Raw genomic sequence first — 6,000 nt, forward strand, 5'->3', positions numbered from 1 at the left:
TTCCCCGCGCACGTCACCACGGAAGGCGACGCGCTCCCGAACCTAAACGAGACGGCGCACCGGACGGCGCGAGACATGACCCGCCGCGCCGAACAGGGCAACGCCTCTCGCACAATAGCGAACGCTTCTCGAGCAGAACGGGACAGGCTCACCAGATACAACGACATAACCAGTGCATATTTGAACGCCAGAAGGATATACCCACCGCCGAGTCCCAAATTGAACAGGAGGCAGGCCGTCGCCTGGCGACAACTACAGACAAACACGTTCCCTAATCTATTCCGTCTCAAACGTATCTTCCCAGATAAGCATCAGGACGACACGTGCAAATTGTGCCAGGAAGGACCAGCAACACTCAAACACATGCTGTGGGAGTGCAATGTAGTTATAGAAGGGATGGCAGTTACTCCGGAGACCCTGTCGTCGAGGTGGGCTGCCGCTCTGCGCAGCTCAGACCTCGGAATTCAGATGTGGGCAGTCCAGCAAGCCCGTGAAGCGGCGTTGAGGCAGGGCCTTGACGTTCCTCCGTGGGAGACCTGAGCGCGGGTCGCGTTAAACCTTGCCGGACATACAAGAAAGTTGTATCCATCCATCCATCCATCTGGAGTTCTGCGTAGGGGACTAGGCAATAAGCAGACGAATAAAAATACATTGCTGCTCACTCATAAGGCACTCTCAAGTGATGAGCTTGTTTTGTTTTTATTGCATGGTATTTAGGAGATGATGTCGCCTTTAATTGGCGCCGGCTACTTCTTTTCACATAAGCATTTAGGGGAAAAGAATAAATCATAATAAAAATAATGAAATCATAGCAACACAAATTCCAGTCCCATCATTACACTAATGCCACACTATAACTGAAAGTTTTGGTTTTGATTTATTTCACCACATCAGTACATTTCTACCACAATGGAATGTACCATTTATGGTGAGGATAGTAGTGTGAAAGATGCATATCTGCAGCTTGACTAGCCCCGGCGCCCTCTGGCACAAAGGCAGCAATATGCGGTACATAAGAGTAAGTCGTACGCAAAATTTGAAGTCACAATTCAAAAACTATATCACATAAACACTCAAGATGGCATGGTTACATCAGAGAGAAGAAGCATTCGAAAACGCCACATTCAAAATTGAATTTTTAGACCTTGCAGGTATATTGTCATCTGTTAGTTTGAATTTGCTTAGTTTATTGGGTAGACAATACTGCAGTAGCTGTTATCCATGATTTGTAAGCGGCCAAGGAGTGTGCTAGTGAACAGTGCTTCTTGTTGAATGCACAGAAGGATTTAGAGTTAAGTTTGCTAATGTACGTATGTGGCGGCTGTTATGGATAAGTTCTGACCTAAATGTCGTTAAGAGATGGTATTCGCAGAAAGTTTCAATATTTAAAATCTTAAATATTGCAAATGATTCGGACGTATGTGCATTATATGGTATACCTGCAATGCAACATATATGCAATGCATTATTTTTGCAATATGATTAACTTATGTAATAAGTTCTTGGTCGCAGTACTCCAAATGAAATGACAGTAAAGAAGATACAGAGTAAATCGAGCATTACATAAATATTTTGCTGTTCTGGTAATATGCGATGACATTTTCTTAGGATTCCTACTACTTTACAAAGTTTATTTCTTATGTAATTGGTGTGGTGCTCCCAGGACATGTATTCATAAAATAATGCTTCCAATACCTTTGCAAAGGAATATAATTCTATGTTAACATTATTTAGGTATCAAGAATCGAGCATAGGGCATGTAGCAGATTTGGCTCGGAAAAGAACAGCTTTTGTCTGAGAACAGTTTATTTGTAAAGCGTTTTTTACCGTCCAAGTGTGCAGTCTACTTAGTGTGTCATTTGCCAATGCTATGATATTATCAACATTCATTTTAGAAAAGAACAAACTGGTGCCATCTGCATAAATACCAAATTCTATTGAACTGTCTACTCTTACGAAGTCGTTTATAAAAATAATAAACATTAGTAGGCCAAGTATACTATCCTGCGGTACGCCATGTCTAAACTTTGCTATAGTCGACACTCGCACCAATGTGTATAGCAGGTCACCATTACCGCGCGACCGCCGATCTCGTTCGCCGCAAGCCCGCCGTTTACCTGCCAACCCTGGACGCTACGCACCGGAAAACTAACGAGTGCAGCGCCCGGAGGTGACGCTACATTCTTCACCCGGCTTCGAAATCATCGTCTGACCGTCCCTACCCGCTCTTATTTGCTTGAAGTCCAAGTCCACGGTGTTACTGTTACGGCCCTTATTAACGCGCATACGCAAATCTCGTTGACGAGCGCTAGTCTTCGTGAGAAGCTGAAGAAAGTCCTGACACCTGCCATGCAACGTGCAATAAGAGTTGCTGATGGAAGCACACCTACTGTTGTTGGAACATGTACTAGCCGCCTGACTATATCTGGCCATCGGACAAGTGCTCTGTTCCTTGTGCTTGAGCAGTGCCCATACGACGTGATCTTGGGCATTGACTTTTTGTCCACACATTCAGCCCTCGTCGAGTGTGGCGCCGGTGTCCTTCGACTTTAACTCCCTTCTGTTCCCAAGACTCTTGCTGCTAGGCCTACTCAACTGTTTACTCTATAGTTTGTGTGCTTGCCGTCCCAATCCACTACTTATGTTCTTTTGGCGCCCTCTCCTGTCGCTGATGGGGATTACGTTGGATCCCCTATTATTGACGTTGAGTTGAGTTGAGTTGAGTTGTTGTAGGCTACTGGTGGGATTAGCCTTGCAGTTGCTGCCGGCAATTGCTCCACCGTAGCGACACTTAAAATAAGTAAATCGCATAATCAGACACAGACCACACAAAATACAAATGGTCCCTCCTCAGTTCACCATGTGGAGGCCAAATCTGTGTCCTGTAGGTAATTTAAAAGAAGGCGAGAGACCTCCTTCCTACACAACCCTTGAAGTACGTAAAGGCAAGGCGCAGAAGACCAGGACTTAGGAAGAAACACAAACGACAAGTCCTAAGTCCTGGTCTTCTGCGCCTTGCCTTTACGTACTTCAAGCATGAACCAACTAGCCCAAGCAAGAGTTTTACTTTTACTACACAACCCGTTCCCGCGCGGGAAAACAATGTCTTGAAAAGAGCTGTGAGGAACTCCTGTCTTCTTGAGGGACCCGAATAACACCTTCCTTTCCGCGTTATACACAGTACAGCACATTAGGTAATGTTCTATGTCACCGCACACACCACACGTTGAACATAATGGTGATAACGCCAGGCCAGTCTTATACATCCACGCAGGGGTTCGAGCAGAGCCCGTGCGAATGCGGAGCAGTAAGGTGGCTTGGTTTCTTTTGAGGCCCTTGATCACACATGGCTTGTGAGGTGAGCTCCACAAAGAACTGAGGTGGCACAACACTGCTTCTCTGAAGAGTCTGTTGTCGTCTTGAGGCACTCTTCTCAATGGATTCCCAGACAGCGCTCTATGGGCGAGGCTGTCCGCCATCTCGTTGCCTATGATACCTGTGTGCGAGGGCACCCATTGGAAACGTATGGAGAAGCCTTTGATATGGAGATTGTGCACCGAGCGTAGGGAGCTAAGACATAAGGCATCAGTAGGGAACCCGTGCTCTAACCTTTGAAGGGCAGATTTTGAATCTGTAAGAATAACAACAGGTTGAGGCGTACAAAACCGTAGTTTCTTTAGAGCTGCCTCAATGGCAACGCTTTCGGCCGTTGTGGAGGACACGACTGCAGTGAAGCGAACAGACCAATCATACTTCAAAGAGGGAATGTGAAAAGCAGCTGCACTAGATCCTTTGACCTTGTCCACAGAGCCATCAGTAAAGATTTGAAGATGACGTGCATATTCAGACTCAAGATGTTCCAGTACCAGCGAACGCATTGCCGCCAGAGGAGAATTCCGCTTAGCGCGTACGTGAGGAATTGTCAACGAACAATCGAGGCTCGCGAATGACCAAGGTGGTTTCAACCTCTTAGTTCGACCTCTAGTGTCAAGACCCAGGTAACCAAGAGTATTTAGTGCCAAGTACGCTCGGGACTCAGATCTCTTTCGAAGGCGCTGTAGAAGGGCTCGGCCGGCTGCCGTCTGTTTGAGGCGGCCAATTTGCATCAATAACCTTTGTGAAGCGACTAGGCTAAGAGGTCTCGATAGAGATTCACAAAGTACTGCTTTGTTAGGAGCAGTCTGCGGAACGCCAAGAGCCCTTCTCAGGCCCTTTCTGTGCAGAACCTCAAGTCGTTCCAGCTGTGATATCGAGGGGGAAATTAAAGGGAGCTGATACATTATCCGACTCGTCACTAGTGCATCGTGCAACCTGATCATTGAGGAAGGGTGATTTCCCCATTGCTCACTTGCAACTCTACGGATCACATTGAGACTCGAAGATATCGATGTCACAACCGAGTCCACAGCTCGTCGCCACTGTAGACGGTAGTCAATAATGACACCCAAAAAGCGCTTGTGTTTCAATTGTCGAAGGCAAGATTGATCAAGGTCTATCTTCAGCCGCGCATACCTTCTTCCTCTACCTGGAAACATGATGAAGCCAGATTTTTCCACCGAGAGAGTCAACCCAACACCTTGAAGGTAATTTTGAACTAAAAGTAATGCCTGTCGAGCTATCAGAGCTAAACGCTTGTGTTGATATCCGGTTAACCAAAGGCAAATGTCGTCCGCGTATATCGACATATGGACATGCCTGCAATGTTTTTGCACTTCAGCGGGAAGACCAGCCATTACAACGTTAAAGAGCGTTGGGGAAAGAACACTTCCCTGAGGTACACCTCGTGATACCACCCTTTCGGTGCTTGTGGTACTTCCTAACCGCACTTGAATTTTACGATCACTGATAAATGAGTGAATGAATCGCAGAAGATAGCCCTGTACGCCCATGGCCTGCAAACTATTTAGTATTGAGCTCTGAAGGACGCTATCATAGGCCTTTGATACGTCTAGGAAAATAACTAGTGTTGAAAGACCGAAAGCTCTATGATGTTCAATATGGCTTATCAAGTCCAAGACGCTATCTTGCGCGCTTAAACCTGTTCGGAATCCAGTCATGCATGTTGGTAGAGCCTTTCTATCTTCGAGCCACCAAGATAAACGCTCACTTGCCAGCTTCTCCATGAGCTTAGCCACGCACGACGTCAGTGATACAGGACGATACGAGGTCAAGTCTGTCATTTCTTTGCCGGGCTTCAGCACTGGGACAACACAAGCCACCTTCCACGAAGGAGGAACGTCGCCAGTCTCCCACACTCGATTGAGATAGCTTAGGAGCATCTTCCGGTGTTCCAGAGGTAGGTTCTGCATCATCTGATTGGTGATGCCGTCAGGACCTGGTGCACATCGACGCCGCAGGCTGCTGAGTGCTGTCTGTAGCTCTCGAAGTGTAAACGGGGCGTCCATCACCGACGTAGATGTTGCAGGCGGAGCGCAGGGATGAATTCCTGAACTTGCACTTACGAATGCATCTGCGAATTCCTCTGCCAAGCACACGAGAGGTTTCTGCTTGCGCAGTGCAAGCGCTTCGAAAGGTTCACTAGGACGAGAATCACCAGCAAGACTGCCAATGACTCGCCAAATTCTCGTCATCGGTGAGAAAACCGTCAAGCTAGCGCAGAAGGACGCCCACTGCGACCTACAGAGCTTGTTCGTATGGCGTCGAATGGCAGAGTTAAGCCTATTGAAGGTCGTCTTCAAGGATCTGTCGTCCTTCTTCCGCATCAGTTGTCGCTCCGCCCTTCTGCGCGCTGCGCAAAGGTTCCTGAGTTTTAAATCCGGAGTCGGAAAATGATTAGGCAACTTGACCGCTGTGGTAGCAGCCATCTTACCAGAAATCATTTTGTCAATCACATCACCAGAAACATATGCAAGTTTCTCCCTGTATTTGTCCCAATTAACAACATGGCTAATTTTAGAGTCGCGCATGTGGAAGTCGGCAGTAAACACAAAAATTGGATAATGATCACTTCCCATGCGGTCAGCTGCAGTTGACCACTTC

The sequence above is a fragment of the Dermacentor andersoni genome, chromosome 2 (assembly GCF_023375885.2).
Source record: "Dermacentor andersoni chromosome 2, qqDerAnde1_hic_scaffold, whole genome shotgun sequence".
In the NCBI taxonomy this organism is placed as follows: domain Eukaryota; kingdom Metazoa; phylum Arthropoda; class Arachnida; order Ixodida; family Ixodidae; genus Dermacentor; species Dermacentor andersoni.